Raw genomic sequence first — 22,863 nt, 5'->3', positions numbered from 1 at the left:
TGCAGGAAGTTGTGGTGTTGATTCCACAAGTATCCCTTTTTCTAAGTCAGTACTGGACCAACGTCTCAGGCTGGTGTTAGTGGACTCTGTGCTGATAGGGTTTCTGTCTTTCTGCAGGAGATGTACAATTAAAATGCTAACCACTGTGAATCAGAAAAGATTCTGTGGCACTTGTTGAGGGCTTAAGGGCACCAGTCCCTGTGTTCTGGTCAAATCCCAGCTGGGATAATTACATTCAGAGTCCCCACATTCCTCATGCACTTTCCACTGGATATGCCATTTGTCACCTCCTGTCTTAAACTGCAGTGTCCTATTGACACTGTGGGCTATTAATAGCAGTGGGCTGCATTTCCCTTCAGAGATGGCTCCGTATCAGTAGTGAGTGGGGTGATCCCTATCTATATTTTGTACATTTTTACATCTAGATGGCCATTAGCCATGTAATGGCAACAGCCACCATTTTATTAGATGGCATAAAAAGACATTATGGATATAAACTTTAATGCTTCAGTGCATAAGCCAATCACTAATTGTCGGGAGTCAGCAAGATAAAACTTTCTCCGTCAGCAGGTTATTCCATCATTGTCTATTACAGGGCTTCTTGCACCTTCTTGTGAAACACTTGCTAGTGACCATTGTCAGAGACAAGATGCTAGATTAGAAGGACTTTTAGTCAGATCCACTGTGGCAATTCTCATTTTCCAACTGCCTGAATACCCTTTCAGCAATATGTAGAATACAGCGTGTTGCACTTTATAAAATGATCGCTCTCCTTTGTAGATCAGTTTTATATCCAGGATATTTCCCACAAAACTGATAATTCCTAAAACAACTTCATGTACCTCCTACTATCTACTTGTCAGCCTTCCCTGGGAGATTCCTCTGCTATGCACAGCTTGTCTGTAAATCTTCAGGCTTCCTCCTTCCACTTAGTCTTCAGCTTCTCTTTGCTCTCTACTGACCATTTCTAAGACACACTTTCTCTCACCCTTTCGCTGCAGCTCCTCTCAGTTTTCCTCAATCTCCATGGCTTTCTTCTCTGACATCAGCTCCCCCACAGGTAGCCTAATTTCTCAGGCAGCCCCTACCCTTTATGCTTCTCTCAAGTTCTTTCCCTACCCCCTATTCTCAGGCTTACGCCTGACTGTTCCCGTTCTGTTCATTCAAGTTCCGCACTGTAGTGTGTTAGCGGTGGGCCCTCCCCCTCTGGGTCAGTGGGAGGCCACTCCATCTCACTAAGTCAGTGGGAGTTCTCATAGCCAGGGTATTAACAGACATTGAACAGTTTATGACTCTGGCCTGTACTCAGGGAACAGCTGCAAATGAGCCTACGGGCCCAGGCCATCAAGCAGGGTGAGGCACCCAACAGTCTATGGTTCTGGCCTGCAGTCCGGACTGAGCAGTAAACAGTTAGAGCAGGGGCGGGCAAACTTTTTGGCCTGAAGGCCGCATCGGGTTTCATAAATTGTATGGAGGGCCAGTTAGGGGAGGGGGTCTTGGCCCAGCCCCCACCTCCTATCTGACCTCCCCCGGGACTCCTGCCCCATCCAACCTCCCCCCCCCCTCCCCCCCCCCCCCCCCGCTCCCTGACGGCCCCTCTGGGACCCCTGCCCCATCCACACACACCCCGCTCCCTGTCCCTTGACTGTCCCCAGACCCCCGCCGCCCCATCCAACCCCTCCTCTCATTCCTGACAACCCCCCTGGGACCTCTGCCCCATCCAACCACCCCTTCTCCCTGTCCCCTGACTGCCCCTGGAACCCTGCCCCTGACTGCCCCCTGCCGTCCCATCCAACTTCCCCTCCTTCCTGACTGCCCCCCAGAACCTCTGCCCCCATTCAACCCCCTGTTTCTCCCCCGACCACCAACCACACCCCCACCACCTGTCCTCTATCCAACCCCCCCTGCTCCCTGCCCCCTTACCGCCCTGCCTGGAGTACCGGTGGCTGGCGGCGCTACAGCCGTGCCACCTGGCTGGAGCCGGGCCACGCTGCTGCTGCCGCCGCCGCCGCCGCCACCACGCAGCACAGAGACTGGGTCAGGCCGGGCTCTGCAGCTGCGCTGTCCCAGGAGCTCACAGCCCCGCTGCTCGGAGCATTGTGCCGGTGGCAGAGCGAGCAAGCTGAGGCTGCGGGGGGTGAGAGGGACAGCAAGGGAGGGGCCGGGGGCTAGCGTCCCAGGCCAGGAGCTCGGGGGCCGGGCAGTATGGTCCCGCGGGCTGGATGTGGCCTGTGGGCCGTAGTTTGCCCACCCCTGAGTTAGAGGCTCTGGCCTGCGATCTGGGCAGAGCAGCACAAGTCTATGATTCCATGCCCTCAGTCAGGGTGGGGCAGCACGCAATTTAAGGGTCTGGCCTACAGTCAGGGCAGAGCAGCAAATGGTTAGGGGCTCAGGCCTACAATCCAGGCAGAGTAGCACAGGCTCGGGCATCCTATCTCTGGCAGATGGCCAACAAACACAGGCCTCTTGGCCTAGAGAGAGCAGGCTGCCACCCCAGGGGTCGAGTGGCAGGTGGTAGGGAGGCCCAGGCCCACCTGACTCCACTGGGCCCCAGCCCAGGGTCCTCACAGTGGCAGAGTGTTCCACACTGGGTCAGCGGGGATTCCAGCCACAACACGCTGACTGGGTCTCTGGCACCACTGCAGCCAGACTGGGGTCGGCTGCCCCAGGGCCACTTCCTCCCCTCCCCTTGGGGAGTACCTGGATCCATGGCGGGCCTCCATTTCCTCAAGGTAGAAGGCCAGTAGTAGTCCCAGCGACTCCTCAGTGCCCGGGTCAGTGGGCAGCTCCAGCAGCTCTGACCAATCCTCAGCTTAGCGGGGCTCCGCTATAGTCTCCCAGCTCGGGAGATTAGTGCATCTATGCACCCATCTAATTAGAAGAATCTTATGCAAACAGCACTGGCGATACTTCTCCAGTGTCTTAAGATGTCTCCTTTTGGTGTCCACATTTCAGCCCCATAGGATAGGGTGAGGATCACAACAGCTTTGTAAACCATACGTTTGATTTTAATTCTGATGTCACAATCTTCAAATACCCTCTTTCTCAGATGACCAAAAACTCAGCTAGCACATTTGAGGCGATAGTGGATTTCTTTGTCAATGTCAGCTGTCTGTGAGAGGTGGCTTTCCAAGATATGGGAAATGCACAACATTCTCCAGAAGGTTATCATGGATCTGTATTGCTGGTGCTTGGAATTGTGCTGATAGAGAACCTTTGTCTTCTGGATGTTGAGTGTCAGTCCCACTTTCTGGCATGCTTCAGCAAAGACGTGAATGATCGCATGAAGATCTGTTCCCAAGTGAGCACACATTACAGCGTCATCAACATACTGCAGCTCAATGACATGGGTCAGCAGCATTTTTGTTCTGGATCAGAAGTGACCCAAGTTGAACAGCTTACCATCCATTCAATAGATGAGCTGCACAGCTGCTGGGATCTTGTCTATGATCAAATAGAGCATCACAGCAAGGATGGAAAAGAGCATCAGGAGAATGACACAGCCCTGCTTAACACCTATATCATCCTTAAAAGGAGCCATAGGAGATCCATTACAAAGGATCACTGCTTGCAAGTCATCGTGAAGGAGATGAAAGATGGTGACAAATTTTGGTGGCTATCCAAACTTCAGAAGGATTTTCCACAGTGCTTCCCTGTTGATGGAGTCAAAGGCTTTTTTGTCAGGTCAATGAACACCAGATATAATGGTCAGAGTTGTTCTCTACATGTTTCCTGCAGCTGGCAGGCAGTAAAGATCATATCAATCGTGCCTCTAGATGGTCTAAACCCACACTGAGATTCAGGAATAATGTCTTTGGCAAAAGGAAGAAGACAGTTCAGAAGAAATCTAGGGAGGATCTTTCCTGAAGTTGCTAGCAGAGAGATTCCTCTATAATTTCCATAGTTGAATTCATCTCTTTTCTTAAAGATCATAGAATCATAGAATCATAGACTTTAAGGTCGGAAGGGACCATTATGATCATCTAGTCTGACCTCCTGCACAACGCAGGCTATAGAATCTCACCCACCCACTCCTGTATCAAACCTGTGTCTGAGCCATTGAAGTCCTCAAATCATGGTTTAAAGACTTCAAGGTGCAGAGAATCCTCCAGCAAGTGACCCATGCTGCACGCTGCAGAGGAAAGCGAAAAAACCCCAGGGCCTCTGCCAATCTGCACTAGATGAAAATTCCTTCCCGACCCCAAATATGGCGATCAGCTAAACCCTGAGCATGTGGGCAAGACTCACCAGCCAGACACCCAGGAAAGAATTCTCTGTAGTAACTCAGATCCCACCCTCTCTAGTGTCCCATCACAGGCCATTGGGCATATTTACTGCTAATAGTCAAAGATCAATCTCATTATACCATCCCTTCCATACGCTTATCAAGCTTAGTCTTGAAGCCAGATATACCTTTGCCCCCACTACTCCCCTTGGAAGGCTGTTCCAGAACTTCATTCCTCTGATGGTTAGAGACCTTCGTCTAATTTCAAGTCTAAACTTCCTGATGGCCAGTTTATATCCACTTGTTCTTGTGTCCACATTGGTACTGAGCTTAAATAATTCCTCTCCCTCCCTGGTATTTATTCCTCTGATATATTTGTAGAGAGCAATCATATCTCCCCTCAGCCTTCTTTTGGTTAGGCTAAACAAGCCAAGTTCTTTGAGTCTCCTTTCATAAGAGAAGGTTTTCCATTCCTCGGATCATCCTAGTAGTCCTTCCCTGCACCTGTTCCAGTTTGAATTCATCCTTCTTAAACATAGGAGACCAGAACTGCGCACAGTATTCCACATAAGGTCTCACCAGTGCTTTGTATAATGGTACTAACACCTCCTTATCTCTACTGGAAATACCTCGCCTGATGCATCCCAAGACCGCATTAGCTTTTTTCACGGCCATATCACATTGGCGGCTCATAGTCACCCTGTGATCGACCAATACTCCAAGGTCCTTCTCCTCCTCTGTTACTTCCAACTGATGCATCCCCAGCTTATAACAATAATTCTTGTTATTAATCCCTAAATGCATGACCTTGCACTTTTCACTATTAAATTTCATCCTATTACTATTACTCCAGTTTACGAGGTCATCCAGATCTTCCAGTATGATATCCCAGTCCTTCTCTGTATTAGCAATACCTCCCAGCTTTGTGTCATCCGCAAACTTTATTAGCACATTCCCACTTCTTTTGCCAAGGTCAGTAATAAAAAGATTAAATAAGATTGGTCCCAAAACCAATCCCTGAGGAACTCCACTAGTAACCTCCCTCCAGCCTGACAGTTCACCTTTCAGTACGACTTGTTGTAGTCTCCCCTTACAGTTCCTTATCCACCTTTCAATTTTGATATTGATCCCCATCTTTTCCAATTTAGCTAATAATTCCCCATGTGGAACCGTATCGAATGCCTTACTGAAATTGAGGTAAATTAGATCCACTGCATTTCCTTTGTCTAAACAATCTGTTACCTTCTCAAAGAAGATCAGGTTGGTTTGGCACGATCTACCTTTTGTAAAACCATGTTGTAATTTGTCCCAATTACCATTGACTTCAATGTCCTTAACTACTTTCTCCTTCAAAATTTTTTCCAAGACCTTGCATACTACAGATGTCAAACTAACAGGCCTGTAGTTCCCCCCCCCCCCCCTTTCTTAAAGATAGGAACTATGTTAGCAATTCTCCAGTCATACGGTACAACCCCTGAGTTTACAGATTCATTAAAAATTCTTGCTAATGGGCTTGCAATTTCATGTGCCAGTTCCTTTAATATTCTTGGATGAAGATTATCTGGGCCCCCCGATTTAGTCCCATTAAGCTGTTCAAGTTCTGTCTACCTCGGATGTGGTAATATCCACATTCCCATTTGTCATCCTGCCATTATCCCTAATCTCCTCATTAGCCTCATTAAAGACTGAGGCAAAATATTTGTTTCGATATTGGGCCATCCCTAGATTATCCTTAACCTCCACTCCATCCTCAGTGTTTAGCGGTCCCACTTCTTCTTTCTTTGTTTTCTTCTTATTTATATGGCTATAGAACCTTTTACTATTGATTTTAATGCCCTTTGCAAGGTCCAACTCTACATGGCTTTAGGCCTTTCTCTCTTTATCCCTACATGTTCTGACCTCAATAAGGTAGCTTTCCTTGCTGATCACTCCCATCTTCCACTCCTTGTAGACTTTCTGCTTTTTCTTAATCACCTCTCTGAGATGCTTGCTCATCCAGCTTGGTCTACAACTCCTGCCTATGATTTTTTCCCCTTTCTTGGGATGCAGGCTTCTGATAGTTTCTGCAACTTTGACTTGAAGTAATTCCAGGCCTCCTCCACCTTTAGATCCCCAAGTTCTTCAGTCCAATCCACTTCCCTAATTAATTTCCTTAAATTTTTAAAGTTAGCCCTTATGAAATCAAAAACCCTAGTCACAGATCTATTTTTGTTTATCCTTCCATTTAGTTTAAACTGAATTAGCTCATGATCGCTTGAACCAAGGTTGTCCCCTACAACCATTTCTTCTGTGAGGTCCTCACTACTCACCAAAACCAAATCTAAAATGGCATCCCCTCCTGTTGGTTCAGCAAGTACGTGGTGAAGGAATCCATCAGCTATCGCATCTAGGAAAATCTGAGCCCTATTATTATTACTACCACTTGTCCTCCAGTCTATATCTGGGAAGTTAAAGTCTTCCATGATCACACAATTCCTTTTAGTATTTACTTCATTAAAAACATTAAAGAGGTCTCTATCCATATCCAAATCAGATCCCGGTAGTCTATAGCACACCCCAAGCACTATCTATGGGGAGGCTCTAGTAGCTTTCTTCCCCAATGTGATTTTTGCTCAGACAGACTCTGTCTTATCCATTCCGTCCCTTCTTATTTCTTTACAGTCTACCTCATCATTGATATACAATGCTACTCCACCACCTTTGCCTTTATTTCTTTCCTAAACAGCACATATCCTTCAATACCTGTACTCCAGTCATGACTACTATTCCACCATGTTTCTGTTATCCCTATAATATCCAGTTTCACTTCTTGCACCAGTAACTCTTGTTCCTCCATTTTGTTACCTAGGCTCCTCGCATTGGTGTACAAACATCTTAATTCTTGCTGTTTGGCTTTGCTCACATTCTTTACCCGATTAGGCCCAGACATTCTACCACTAGTATCACCTATTAGAATGGTATCTACAGTACCCTTCCTCCATATGTCCATTCTCCTACCCATGGCTGTATCCTTTCTTTCTTCGTTTTCTTCCCTCTCAATGTTAAAATCCGGCGTGGAGATTACCTGGACATCTCCCAACCATCTCCCCCCAATTCCTAGTTTAAAACTCTCTTAATCAGTTGTGCCAGCCTCCATCCTAGAAGTCTATTTCCCTCCCTATTCAGGTGAAGTCCATCCTGAGAGAACAGTCCTCTGTCCATGAATGCCTCCCAGCGGCTATACATCCCAAAGCCCTCCTTATAGCACCACTGCCTGAGCCATCTGTTGATCGTCATAATCTTGTCACACCTTTGTTGCCCTTCTCTAGGAACAGGCAGAATCCCACTGAAGATCACTTGAGCCTCGATTTCCTTAAGCATTTCCCCCAGCCTGGAATAGTCTCCCTTGATACGTTCCAGCGAGAATCTAGCCGTATCATTTGTTCCCACATGAAGGACAATCAGTGGATTCTTTCCTGCTCCCGTTAGGATCCTCTTCAGCCTCAGGTCCGCATCCCGTATCTTAGCACCCGGCAGACAGCACACCCTTGTGTTCTCCGGATCAGCTCTGGTTACAGGCCAGTCTATTCTTCTCAGTAAGGAGTCTCCAATCACATAGACCTGCCTTTTCCTGGTGACGGTGCGATTCTCTGGTCTATCCCCTGTTCCCTCTGGCTGCAAGTCCTCTCGATTCCTATTCACCCTTGCAATCCTCCGCAAACCATCCCGTATCCTCCTGGGGCTCATGTTTGGTGTTGTTATCTCCATTGACTCTTCCCCTCTTCCTATAGGACTAGCTGCTCTTCTCTTCTTCCTTGCCCTCTCACCTTCAGGGACCACCTGCTGTGCCCCTTCTTCATTTTCCAACTCCGCAAACCTGTTCCTGAGCTCTATTTCTCCTTCACTAGCCCGTCTTTTTTTCTGCCTGGTTCTCTTAGTCACATGCTTCCACTGTCCACTTTCCTCACCCAGCAGTCTCCTCTCCAAGTTCTTTGGTCCTGCTTCCATCTGCAAGTCTGAGCGTTTCCATTCAGACTCCTCATGTCTTTGCTCCATCATCCGCTCAAACCCCCTTCTGAACTCAACCAGAGTTTCCACCTGCATCTCCAATCCTCGGATCTTTTCTTCCATCAGTTCTATCAGGCGGCACTTCATGCAGACAAAACTCTTATCAGGTACCCCCTCCAGGATCATGTACATGCCGCAGCTTCCACATCCAGTCATCTTCATTGTGTCTTCCACTGCTTGGGTCACTACCCACTGCTGCCTCTGTATCTGTCATAGCCTTCTCATCTAAATCCTGTAAATCTGGGAAACACAAACCAAACCAAAACACCACCACCCACAGCAAAACAAACCCCCAACAAGCATCAAAACACTGCTAGAACAGTGCACACTCCCTTCAGTAACCTGTCTGCCTGCCTCTCTTAGTCTTCCCCCAAATTCCCCCTGCAAACTCCCACTCAAACTCCCCTGTTATAGCTCTCTTTGCTGGCTCCTGTGCCGCTGCAGCTGTCTATGCTGCTGCCTGACTGTCTGGCTACCTTTATAAGACTCCTAGTCAGAGAAGCCCCACCCCCTACTCAGGGCTCAGCTTCTCTCCCAGCACACTGCCCCTACCAGCCTCCACACATACAAATACAACTACAAATACAAATAGCTACAAATACCTTCTCCTCCACCTTCTCATAATCACAGCATCTTTAAATTCATCTGGAATTTTCTCATGGTTCCAGATTTTCAAAATAAGTGCATAGTTGTAAGGAGAGTTCCTCTCCCCCGTGCTTATAGATTTCTGCAGGGATTCCATCAATTCCAGATGCCTTGTTGTTGTTCATCTGCTTAATAGCTCTACACACTTTTTCCAGGGTTGGAGGTATTCTGAGTTCGTCTCGGGTGTTGTGGGATGAAGGTGAAGACATTGTCATCAACAGTAAAGTCCCGACTGAGGAGAACTTCGAAATGTTCCTTCCAGCATGCATTGACAGCTTCCATTTCTTTGATCAACTCCTCTCCATCCATCAATCTCAGAGTGGTTGGCTCCCAGATGCATGGGCCATAAATGGTTTTAATTGCATTAAAAAAGCCACGCATATCATGGGTTTCAATGAGGAGTTGAAACTCATGTGACTTATCTAGCCACCACCTGTTCTTCATGTTCTGAGTTCTTCTTAGAACCTCTGCCTTTGCTTGCTGGTGAGCTGACTTCTTTAGCACCAAATTGATATCATTCTGCCAGACACAAAAGGCCTTGTGTTTGTGATAGATCAGGTCGTCTATCTCCCGATCATTTTCATCAAGACAGTCCTGATGGTTCCTAGTAGAGAATCCTAGCATGACTTCACAGACACTGAGGATGCTAGATTTGAAGGCATCCCAGGTACTTATGACTCATTTCAGTTGTCTTTCTTTGGGATTTGTCAGTTTTTCACTAAGGCGTTGGCGGAAGAGATCATGCTTTATCTGAACCTTGAATGTCTCTATATTGCTTTTCTGTCTCTATTATTTCCATTGCAGCCATCATTTAGGAGCCAGTCTGACAGTCATGATCAAGTGGATTAGGCGATCAGTACAATAGTCATCTCTTCCAGTCATGGCTTGAGTAATGTGGACGTCTTTGCGATCCTGAGCCCGGGCAATGACCTAGTCAATCATGTGCCAGTGCTTGGATCATGGGTGCTGCTGTCAAACTAGTCTCACTGCATGTATATCATTTAGCAGAACATATGCAAACCAGGAGGAGGAAGAAAGAGAGCCAGTTATGTCAGAAACATCATCATATGGCCTGGTCTCCAAAGAAGAGTGGACGTTTTCTATCCACTGCAACTGCAAAAGGTAGAAGGTGGTGGCTGACAATCTCTGCATTGGAGACCTCACTTGAAGAGAGAGTTGAACAGTGTCCAAATGAGGTGTGCTATAGAGGAAGGAGAAGAGCTGGTGCTTTCAATGGCTTATGTTGCAACTCCTCCAGCATTGTAGTTTTTAATGTACAGCAAGGGCAGCCAGAGGACTTGACAGGCATCCTTTTGGTGAAGTTGTTTTTAGATGGAAATCAAAATGTAAAAGCCAAGGGTGATATCGTGGCCCTACTGACGTCAATAGAAGTTTCACCATTGACTTTAATGCTGTCAAGATTGTACTCAAAACATCTAGAACCAAGGCCTTCATTCTCAGCTAGTGTAAACTGCAGTGTTTCTCCTCATCCCTCCATGGATTTCTTGTTATAGTTAGTTAGATAGTTAAAGTTACATGCCTTTTGAGACGCTTGGGACCCTGGGACAGGATTCTCAAAAAACAACTAGTGATTTTTGGGTGCTCAACCTGAGACACCTTAAAGTGTCTTGATTTTCAGTTAGTACTGTGCAAATCAGGGCCCTCTAAGGTGTCTCAAGCTGTGCATTCAAAAGTTGAGGCACACAAAACTAGTCTCTTATAAAGATACAACCATAGTGTCCTTGGTCCACAGGTAGACTGCCAGTCTGAACTTCTGGGAATGTGAGTGGTGGAAGCAGTAATTCTTGGAGTCTTCTTTCAGCCTGAGGAAAGGCCAACCCCACTGTAATAGAGGCCCTTCAGCTCACTATCAAGCTTTCCCCGACCTCCATGGCAATTGGCCTGGCCGTTATTTGAGAAGAAGTTGGAAGTGTGCACACTTTTCTAAGGCTGTCATGTTAGCTTTGTAGGGAGGAAACGTCCATGTCCCTCAAAGCTATGAATTCCCTGACTCTTTTCCATCCCTCCACATCAATCCTTGGTCTGTCCAATAAGGACCAATGGTGTGTAAAGTGCCCTTTACGTGCCCTTGGGCATTAATCATCTTTATCAATCATTACTAAACGAATAAACTGTTGGCAGAATAGACCTGTGACAGAGTGCAAGCTGTAGCGCCCTGGTCACTCAAGTGATTGAGTAACAGAGATGATGACAGGTTTAACTGGGAGCAATTGATCTGTTATGGTGGAAATTTTGACATGTGGGGGCAATGACTGGGCTAATGAGGTAATTAGCTCAGTAAGGGAAGATAAATAGTTGCTAGGTGTGGCAGAGAAAAATGGGTGGAGGGGGGCCCTGGACCTACGCCTGTACTGTGTTCTGTAGTGCCTGGAATCTAAAGATTAAAGATACACATGGTGAACAGTAACAGACTGCATGCATATTGTGAATAGGAGACCACCCATATGGGTCAGGCAGTGCAGCACACTGGGTAGCTGGGGAATGCCTTCTGACATGGCCTTATTACTTGACCAAGCAATGGGACATTTTTCCTTTCTCTCTCTGTCTTGTTTTTCTTTCTCTCCAACATTTCTACTTATTATAAGGTGTCATCCAGCGCAAGGAACCACCACGTACTGAAGCAGTTGTTGGTAGGGAATGACACATCTGGAAGCAGACGGAGGTGGGTGGGAAATAAAAACAACAGCTTAGCACACTAATTGTACCTGCCAGGCTGTCACTGATAACGGCCACAAACATAAAAATACAATAAAAGGAACATGACTATACAGCGATAGTTGTGCCAAGTTATTGGTGAAAGCCACCTTGATACAAGTTTCTAATTCAATAATTCTGTTCTGAGCAACTTTTAATAAGAAAAAAATGGAGCAGCAGTAACCGTAAAGGAAGAGCGGCATGCGTAGATACCCACTGATCGATGTCTCCCCTAATGGGTGATGACAGCTATGAAATGAGACCATGAAAATGTTGTCACTTGTATCTCTATTGTTTATATACTCCTTTTTAAACCAGGTACTGTGAATGTATACAACAATGGAAAAACCTGTGAACCCTAATACACCTTAATTATTATCTTCGAGCTAGCAAACAGGTGCAGCAAACAGTTTTGTGAGGGAGCTCTCCAGGTGAAGGAGGAGTGACTACATGACCGTTGGAGTGAGGTCTGTTTAGGGGCGTGTGTGCTGAGCCTAGCGGCCTGCTAGGGAAGGCTGAGTGCCTTGCTAACGAGGCTCTAGCCTGCCGCCCTTCGATCCCTAATCCTTTTAGGAACCTTTGACAATGGGGTGGTGCTAACTCTGGGAGAACAGGGGTTCAAAGACCAGCTTGTAAATGTCCAGAGGAGCTAGATCAGTAGTTCTCAACCAGGGGTACGTGTAGCCCTGGGGGTATGTCAACTCATCTAGATATTTATAGTCCAAACTCTTTATTTTGTAATTATATGGTAAAAATGAGAAAGTAAGCAATTTTTCAGTAAGAGTGTGCTGTGACTTTTTTTTTTTGTATTTTTTGCAAGTAGTTTTTAATTGAGGTAAAACTTGGGGTACACAAGACAAATCAGACTCCTGAAAGGGGGATAGTAGTCTGGAAAGACTGAGAGCCACTGAGCTAGAGAACAGGAGCAACAAACAAGGGAGTTTTGTGAGAGAGTCAAATAGACCTAATAAACCCTCTCTAAACGTAAGCCAACAACCCCCCTGAAACAAACAAATCATCTGCAACAGTAAAAAATAATACAGGCAGAAAGCCACCACTCTTGCTGCTGAACATCCAGTTTATTGCACTGAATGCACCTTTGTGGGCAGGTGGCATATGTGTGAATTCGGTGCAAGATGCTCATGGCCCTCAGAGTATGGGCTCTTGAGATCATCCTAGCTGAACTGGAGGAGACAGAGAGGTACATAGACAAGATTTACTGGGGAACAGTAGAGTGGCCCCACTCCCAGTCTGACAGCCGCTGTGCTGTTGAGGAGGAGAAAAGTCTTGGGGAAGGAGAACATCAAGCTGGAGCAGGGGTGAACAATCCCACTCTTCTTCCAGGTAATGTCATGTTACCCTTGCACTGAGAATATCCTTCCGAGGTATATGTGAAAGAAACCATAGTCAAATATACTAAAAATCTTAACACAGAATCTCTAGGGATAGAAGTCTCATGCTTGAATAATACAAATATAGCAGTAGGAATATGTGATCAACCACCTGACCAGGATGGTGGTGGTGATTGTGAAATGTTCAGGGAAATTAGAGGGGCTACAAAAACAGAAAACCCAATAGTAAGGGGAGATGTCAACCTTCCCCATACTGACTGGCTATATATCACATCAGGATGGGATACAGAGAGAAAGTTTCTAGACACCATTAATGACTGCTTCTTGGAGCAGGTAGTCCTGGAATCCACAAGTGGAGAGGCAATTCTTGATTTCGTCGTCAGTGGCACAAAGGATCTGATCCAAGAAGTAGCTGAACTGTTTGGTAATAGCGACCATAATGTAATTAAATTTAACATCCTTGGGGGGAGGAGAAATACCAAAGAAACCCACCGAAGTAGCATTTAACTTCAAAAGGGGAAATTAAACAAAAACAATGAAATTAAAAGAAATAGTCATAAGGGTGAAATACCAGCAAGCTACATGGAAACTTTTTAAAAACACCATAATAAAGGCTCAGACTATATGTATACCTCAAATTAAAAAAAAAAATGTAAAAGGGCCAAAAAAATGCGCCATGGCTAAATAACTGGGTAAAAGAGGTCGTTAGAAACAAAAAGGCATATTTTAAAAATTGGAAGTCAAATCCAACTGAGGAAAATAGAAAGGAACATAAACTCTGGCAAGTCAACAGTAAAAGCATAATTAAGGAGGCCAACAAAGAATTTGAAGAACAACTAGCAAAAGCCACAAACCAACAACATTTTTTTTAAAGTGTATCAGAAACAGAAATTCTGACAAACAATCACTTGGGCTACTGGACAATTGAGGTGCTAAAGGAGCACTTAGGGAAGACAAGCCTATTTTGGAGAAACTAAATGAATTCTTTGCCTTGCTCCTCCTGCAGAGGAGATTCCCACACTTGAGCCATTCTTTTAGGTGACAAATGTGAGGAACTGTCTCAGATTGAGGTATCAATAGAGGAGGTTTTGGAACAAATTGACAAATGGTAAATCACCAGGACCAGATGGTATTCATCCAAGAGTTCTGAAGGAACTCAAATATGAAATTGCAGAACTATTAACTGTAGTATGTAACCTGCAGCAGAACCTCAAAGATAGGAACACCAGAGTTATGGAGTGACCGGCCAACCAAACACCGAATGAAACCAGTGTCCGGAAGTAACCAATCAGGCAGCAGCAGAGACCGAAAAAAAAGCAAATACTGTATGTGCCTGTATTGATTCTTAAAGATAGGCACATCTAGGCTGCCTGTCCCCACCCCCACATGTGGGTCAGTCACTTACAGCAAGACGCTTGGGCTTGGAGCATCAGCTGCTGGATCTAGAGCCGAAACTGCGCTTTGCTCAGAGTTACAAACATTTCAGAGTTATGGACAACCTCCAATCCCGAGGTGTCCGTAACTCTGAGGTTCTACTGTATTGCTTAAATCAGCCTCTATACCAGATTACTGGATTATAGCTAATGTAATCCTGATTTTTTTTAAAGGCTCCAGCTGTGATCCTGGCAATTAGACGCCAGTAAGGCTAACTTCAGTGCCAGGCAAATTGGTTGAAACTATCATAAAGAACAGAATTATCAGACACTTAAATGAACACAATAGGTTGGAAGAGTCAACATGGCTTTTCTAAAAGGAAATCATGTTTCACCTATCTCTGAGAATTCTTTGACGGGGCCAACAAACATGTGGACAAGGGTGATCCAATGGATACAGTGGACTTTCAGAAAGCCTTTGCTTAAGAGCCTTTGGTGAGGGACCTTGGCAAAGTAAGCAGTCATGGGATAAAAGGGAAGGTCTTCTCATGGATCAGTAACTGATTAAAAGATAGGGAACAAAGAGTAGGAATAAATGTTTAGTTTTCAGAATGGAGAGAGGTAAATAGTGGTGTCCCCCTGGGATCTGTACAGAGCCCAGTGCTGTTCAACATATTCATAAAAGGGTTAAACAATGAGGTGGCAAAGTTTGCAGATGATACAAAATTACTCAAAGTAGTTAAGTCCAAAAATGACTGTGAAGAGTTACAAAGGGATCTCACAAAACTGGGTGACTGGGCAACAAAATGGCAGATGACATTTAATGTTGATATATTCAAAGTAATGTACTTTGGAAAACATCCCATCTATACATATAAAATGATGGGTGATTAAAAAGACTGGGACTGTTCATCTTAGAAAAGAGACGACTAAGGGAGGATATGATAGAGTTCTATAAAATCATGAATGGGGTGGAGAGAAATATTATTTACATAACACAAGAACTAGGGGTCACTCAATGAAATTAATAGGAAGCAGGTTTAAAACTAACAAAAGGAAGTACTTCTTCACACAATGCAGGTCAACCTGTGGAACTTCTTGTCAGGAGATGTTGCGAAAGCCAAAACTCTAACTGGGTTCAAAAAAGAATTTGATAAATTGACGGAGGACAGGTCCATCAATGGCTATTAGCCAAGATGGTCAGGGATGCAACACCATGCTCTGGGTGTCTCTAAACCTCTGACTGTCAGAAGGTGGGACAGGACAACAAGGTATGACTCATTGTCCTGTTCTGTTCATTCCCTCTGGCACTGGCAACTGTTGAAAGACCAAATACTTTGCTAGATGAATTACATTCTTAGCTTGCTACTGCACTATTATCCTACACCAAGCAGTACATTTTTCTCTGTTAAAGCTAAGAATTTTATCTACAACACTTTATTTGCAGTGGCTTATAGCTCAGCTGGTAAAATTTTGCACTGGTCAGAAGCTTGATGTATAAAATCTCGAGTCCTAAAACAGGAAATGAGCATTTTACACCATTAATTTAGGTTTTATTTATTTTTTGCAGTTGTGACTGTCAAAAATCACGTTTGTTGCCCATTAAGGGCCGAATCCAACACCCATGGAAGTTAATGGAGAGTCTCCCATTTCAGTGGGAGCTGGATCATGCCTGAAGTCCATACTGTTGTTTTCACTAGACATGGGAAACACCCAAAGAAGGCACTATGGTGTTTTGGGCCAATGAATCCCAAGCTGCGGCCCTGATCTTGCTAACAGTAATGCATATGCTTAACTTAACATTAAAAGTGAAGTCAAATGATTATGTCTCTGCATAAAGTTAAATGTGTGCAAGTGTTTGTAGGCCTGGAACCTCGGCACAATGGACTGACAGAAGTGACCGCACAGAGCTACTGGGGATATAATACCCTTCTCAAAAAAATCAGTAACTTCTTAACTACCCTGTAGGATGGCCTGAATTCTGGAGTTCTCGCTGTCTGCATTGCAGCAACACTCACAAAGTTTATATAACCCACTTTTATTACACCGCTACCTCGATATAACGCGATCCGATATAACACGAATTTGGATATAACGCGGTAAAGCAGTGCTCCAGGGGGGCTGGGCTGCACACTCCGGTGGATCAAAGCAAGTTCAATATAATGCAGTTTCACCTATAACGCGGTAAGAGTTTTTGGCTCCCGAGGACAGTGTTATATCAAGGTACAAGTGTATTATCAACATATTATTCTTGTTTGCATGTTAAACATGTTTTGCTGTTTGATAAAATCTTTCATCTGATCTCAAAGTGCTTTTCAGCATTAAATCAGTCTCATAATTATTCTCAATTTATTTATTATTATTAAAATGGCCTAAAGGTCCCACCACAAGATCAGTACTCCATTGTGCTAGGCACTGTACAGACACACACTGAGAGATGATATCTGCCCTAAAGAGCTTCCAACAGGGATGGGATGGTATCTACCTGTGTGGTTTTTATCAGGTAAAATCATGATTTTTACCACTCTGGGACAAACTAGGTTGTCCGAGGTCAAGGTATTTTTTGTTTTAAAAACTTTTTTCATTAATCCATGCCACATTACACTTAGTTTTAGTTACATATTCTACTCCTGTGGGAATTCTGCACCAAAACATTAAAACTATTTTGCAAAATTCTGCATATTTTATTTGTCAAAATAACACCATATAATCATGCCAGTTTCAATTATGAAATTTATTTCAAAATACCTGTTAGAAAATATATCTGCAACCATACAGGCAACAAAATGTTCAGGAAATGTAGCTCCGCTGGGGCTCCCGCTGCCACAGAAGCCACAGTCACCTTGGGCTAACAGCGGGAGCCCTGCCACCCATTCTCCAGTTCATCCAGATTTTTGATTATCCAATCTGACCCATGTCCCAATTAGATTGGATAATCAGGGTCCCACTATATGTAACTAATACTTTTGAAACATGCAAAACCGGAAAAAGGAAGCATTCTGGTGAAAATCACAAATTCTGCAGGAAAAAATTCTGCAGGGAACATTAATTCTGGACAAATTCTGCATTGCACAGTGGTGCAGAATTCCAACAGGAGTAATATTCAAATTGTGGTTACATAAGACAGTAGATTTGGAGATTAATGTGGGGTTGTTCCAATAAAAAGTAAAACGTAATAGAATACTGAACATTGGAATGTCTATACATTTTGGTTCAGTATTTTCTCAAGGAAGTTATAAATGTCATGACTCATACTTCAGTTTTCAATATTATATATACTGCAAACTATTATAATATTGCTAAATATTTTTCAGCAGTTTTCATTAGTATATTCTAATAATTTTATTTTTCCTGGTTTACATTGGGTTTAAGCCAGTATTTACTGATGCCCTGTCCTAAACTAGTTTTTCCTGGGAAATTGCCAACCCTGGCTTTCCGTCCAAATAGACAAGACAAAATAAGTATTCATATCCCCCTTTTACAGGGGAAAGTGTGGTAGACAGAGATTAACATGACTTCTCCAAAGTCACACAAAACATCCAGTATAAATTCCGGAATTGAACTCAGATCTCCAGCAGCCCAGACTAGTAATATAGCCACAAAACCATCCAGCCTGTGTCTTATATTGGCATTCTTCAGTGTAAGTATTATAGTGCTTTGCTTTTATAGCAGGGCAAACTAAGGCACAGGGAGGTTAAGGGACTTGCCAAGCGTTACACAGCAAAAGTCAGTGGCTGAGCTGTGACTAGAACTCGGAACTTCACTCAGTGTTCCATGCTCTAACCACTAGACAGTACTTCTTCCTGTCTCAAAACTCCCTAAAAGGCACAAAACCCTGCTTTCAACGCTCTGTAAACAGGATTCATTCATGGATCAAGTCATCAAGTTTGATATCCTCCCTCTGGAGAGGAAGTGTTCCAGTATCACAAATATGTATCTCCTAAAGGCCAACTCAGGTCGGAATCTGTTCTTTGAAGGTGGCATGTCTGATTTCTTTGAACCTAGGTTAGATGCTGATCAGATACACTCCTCTTAGAGTTCATGCTGTGCCCAGTCATGCTAAAGTGATCCTTGATTGGATGTGGGAAGAATTTAAAGAGAGCAAACAGAAAGGTAAGGCTACAAAAATCTGAACTGACGTTGCCTCTACATGTGCCATTGTCTCCTTGTTTGCAACAGCATAAATTAAGAATGAATGTCAACTCCAATGTATCCCTTTTACTCAGAATGACCTAACTCATGAGGGTTTAAGTCAAACCTTTAATGTTCCTTTAATACGGTTCCAGGGGGGTTAAATACTATTGTGCTGTAAATCACAATCTAGAATTATGCTAGTGAAGTGTTTTAACTTGGATTGTCAAAATCAATTTTTGGATGCATGATATCATTGCATTCATAAAAGGAAATAGTAACTGCAGTCCCCTTCTGACTATCACAATAAAACTCAGTTGCAATGACTTCTGCATTAGACTGGGGATCTTTCTTGTTAAATGGCAATTACAGCTCAAGATAATCCAGATACAGCACCTGTTCTCAATTACTAATATGATGACACCTAGAGGCCCCAGTGAGGTATCAGCTTCATTGTGCTAGGCACTGTACAAACAAGTAACACAAAAGACTTTCCCTGCCTGAGAAAGGAGGATTATGATAAAGTGAAGCAAGTGGATAAACAGGCAACTGTCCTGGGGTGAGGGCCAAGGTAACGGTAAGAAATGATTTGTTTGCATACGTATGTAGCTTCAGTGGTCAGAATGATGGGCCAGTCTTACCAATGCCAGATAGTTCTGATCTGTAAACATCATGGCAAAGGAAGGTTTCAAGGAGGGAGCATTAGTCCTTAAAGATGAAGTATTTAGCTAAATCCTTAGTATTTAACGGCTAGTGACATCTCAGATCATTCACAGTGTGGCCCTTGTTAGTTTCATTGATTTTTAAGATCCCATTGCGAGCGTGTAGTCTGACCTCCTGTATTATACAGGCAACAGAATTTCATCCAGCTACTCCTGTGTTGAGCCCAGTAACTTGTTAGATGGCTGGCACTACTGAAGATCAACCAATTCCTCATCAGAGAGAGCATACCTTTGAGTAAGATGTGCTCAAGGACGTGAGGACTAATGTCCCAAAGAAAAACGTCTGGTATGGGCTCCATTTAGCTGAATTGTGCCTCCACATCTTGTTTCTAAAGTAGAGTATGAGTAATGTCACAATCTGTTAACTTTTAACACTGACTTAGTGTTATAATTAAAATATCTCTTGCTGCCAGCAGATGTGAGAAGATATACAAAGATGCACGGGAAGTTTGCACGAAGTTTTATGGCATCATCGGGTCAGTGGGTACCATGCTCTATCACTTCCCAAATAGTTTCAGAATATATGATGAGAAATTAAACTGTAGGACATGCTTCTGTTTCTTGATTGCAGATTCACAAACATCTGTTACTGAGATGGGTGATTTTGCCTCTGAGAGAAATAAAAAATGATGGGCAATTGATATAGAAATAAATGTTTTTTTGTCAAATGATGGAACTGAAAACAAGAGCGTTTTTCAAGTGACTCCTTAATTTCATGTTGTCAGATGACTTTTTCAAATACCTGTTTTAGACCCCAATTCAGCAAAGCAGTTATGCATGTCCGTAAGTCCATCCATAAAGTATTCACCCATGTGCTGAAAGTATGTTTTTAAGTGCCTTGCTGAACTGATGCCTTAAACAGTAGATAATCTGTAAGAAGTAATCCCGATTACTTTTCAGACAAAAAACTCAATTTAGAGTATTTTCATTTTCACTGACGTACATGAGCAGTAGAATGGCATTGTGGTACCTGTTATAGCCAGATATAGCAAAGGGAACTTAAGACTGTGATCAGCATTGCTATCGGCTGCTTGTGGACTCATGGAAATTAAGCAAATAGGCCTCCCCAGTGTCTACCTCTGGCACCACAGTTGCCAAAATTTAAAACAACTTTCTTTGATGTTCATGCCTTTTTGGGCAGGAAGCACAATTATCCTCTCTCCCCTTTTAGCAGCTTGAGGCCCTGTAAACTGTAGGTATGTCTACACTGCAATTAAAAACCTGTGGCTGGCCCATGCCAGCTAACTCAGGCTTGCAGGATTCAGGATAAGGGGCTGCGGTGTAGACATTCCGGCTCAGACTGCATCCTGAACTCTGGGACCCTCCCATCTCCTAGGGTTCTAAAGCCCAGGCACCAGCCCGATCCTGAAAGTCATCATCACAATTAAACAGCCCATTAATCTGAGTCCAAGTCAGTGGGCACAGGCCAGCAATGGGTTTTTAATTGCAGTGTAGACATACCCAGAAAGGCCAGCCTGGGCCTATATGAAAATAATCAGTAGTATTTTGAATCAAGCAATTGACGATTCATAACAGATTTGATTCTTTTCAAAGTAACTTTCACAACAGCCCTGGGGAACAACGTCTATTAAGATATTTTTTCATTATGCAAATAGTTTGCTGTTTTGAAAAGTAGCAGGGTTGCTAACATTTGTTCTGGTGAAGTAAAATATGTATTAATTTGCCTAAGCAAGTGACTCTAAAATAGTGTACAAGCAGCCCTTCGCATTAATTCCAAATGAAATGTCAGCGTTTCATAATTCATGACAATATGCTGAGATTTATTTTTAATAGCGTGCTGCAGGTTGAGTTAAGATCAGATGTAAAACCAGTCTCTCTGTCCCTTCTTGGAGCTCTTGGAAGCCTTTTTCCCTCTGACTTGGTTTTATTTTTTCTTTACCTTAGCTGAATAATCATTAACTACAATTTCAGCGTAAACTCTGAGTAGATTAAAAAGTAAGATCATATATCCCAATAGTGATTTATTTAGATCTTCATTAACTTGGTCATCTTTGCAGGAAGGTGACAAGATTTCCCTTGCTGTTTGTTTAGAAGATGGCATAGGGGGATCAAGAAGCAATTTCAAGACTGGTGTTTGTAGAGTGTGATAACACAATAAATCAGACATGATAGTTGTGTGTTTTTTTTTCCAATAGTAATGCTATAGAGATTATGTTTTAGGGACAGCTGGATCAAGTAGACTGAGTTGGGACTTGGAGTCAGGAGACCTAGGTTCAGTTGCTGACTAACACAACTCACATAACCACTCTGGGCCAAATTCTCCTCTTACACAGTGTAAATTAGGGGCAACTCCACTGAAGTTGATGAAGTTACACTGTTGTAAAAAACTGGTATGAGAGGACAGGGGACTGGACTCGATGACCTCTCGAGGTCCCTTCCAGTCCTATAATCTATGATTCTATGATTCTATGACAGTATGGTCCTCTATGCCTTAGTTACTCCATATGGAAACTGTTTCCCTCCTTTAGGAAAGTAATCTACAAATGAACAAAATGCTACATCCATACAAAGTGCTATTGCTAATCAACAGAATTCCCTCACTGCTGGGGATAGTTCAGAGAAGAGCAGCAAAAATCATTACAGGGCTGGAAGGATTGATTAATAAGGAAAAACTGAATTAACTACTAATACTCATTAGCATTTATCTACTGTAACACTCAGTAAATATATAGGCAGAGGGAGGCTTGGCAGAACTAGACTTTTTTTATATAATTTTGACAGATAATATCAGTTTATTTTTAAGCACTTTTTTCTATTTTTAGCAATTAAAATTTTCACAGTTGCAGGAAATTATGGGGCTCTGACAATTATTTAATGACAGTAGACATTGAAATTCAAATTGTTAAAACACAAATTATCACATGTCAAAATACACAAAGTAAATAGCCTTAAATCAAACTCTAATAAGTTCTCAAGCAGCAGTGTTCTTATTTTTCTTATGTGTAAATTTCATTTATTATCAATGGAAATATTTTGTCATCAGTTTGTGCATGTATGGTGAAATCAATGCTTACCGACATTTACCGATAAAAATTCTAATACCTTCCAAGCTGATATACGGTATATACATCTCTACCGATATAACACGAATTTGGATATAACGCGGTAAAGCAGTGCTCCGGGGGGGCAGGGCTGCGCACTCCGGTGGATCAAAGCAAGTTCAATATAACACGGTTTCACCTATAACGCGGTAAGATTTTTTGGCTCCTGAGAACAGCATTATATCGAGGTAGAAGTGTAGTTTGGCTAAGTGACAACTAAGGAGGATCTACAACAGATATGTCTGTTAATATCTGAAAGATGTATTACCAAAGGATAGAATTAAGAAAATAGAAATTTAGGCAAATATTGAGTGGGGTGTAGGTGGAATAGAGAAAGAACCTGTCCTAACAGTGAAATCCATAAAATTGTGGAATAGTTTCCCCAGGAGAAGTGATGGAAGCCCTATCCTAGGAGACATTTAAAAGAAGGCTAAACAAAGGACTGTGCAATATTGTAACAAATTCAGTGCATTATTTTCAGAAGTACATGACAACAGAAGGGACAGCACTGCAGTCTTCATACTTCCTACTCCAAAAATACAGCCTCCTTCCATTTGAGTTAAATATAAGCAGTTGCATCCGAAGAAGTGA

The 22,863-nt window shown here is 43.3% G+C and overlaps 2 long non-coding RNA genes across 3 annotated transcripts in view; one reads left to right on the top strand and one right to left on the bottom strand.

Annotated features, from left to right (window-relative positions):
- LOC135980933 (uncharacterized) overlaps positions 1 to 17,066 on the top strand; it is a 40,474-nt gene extending 23,408 nt beyond the window's left edge. The window contains exon 5 of the long non-coding RNA XR_010597900.1: positions 15,928 to 17,066. This is a non-coding gene — a long non-coding RNA (uncharacterized LOC135980933). The remainder of the gene's footprint in view (positions 1 to 15,927) is intronic.
- Positions 1 to 22,863, bottom strand: part of LOC122174255 (uncharacterized) — a 61,364-nt gene that overhangs the window by 32,501 nt on the left and 6,000 nt on the right. The gene's annotated exons all lie outside the window — the stretch shown is intronic.

Source organism: Chrysemys picta, chromosome 1 (genome assembly GCF_011386835.1).
Source record: "Chrysemys picta bellii isolate R12L10 chromosome 1, ASM1138683v2, whole genome shotgun sequence".
NCBI classification, from domain to species: domain Eukaryota; kingdom Metazoa; phylum Chordata; order Testudines; family Emydidae; genus Chrysemys; species Chrysemys picta.
This window is presented reverse-complemented; position numbering and strand designations above follow the sequence as displayed.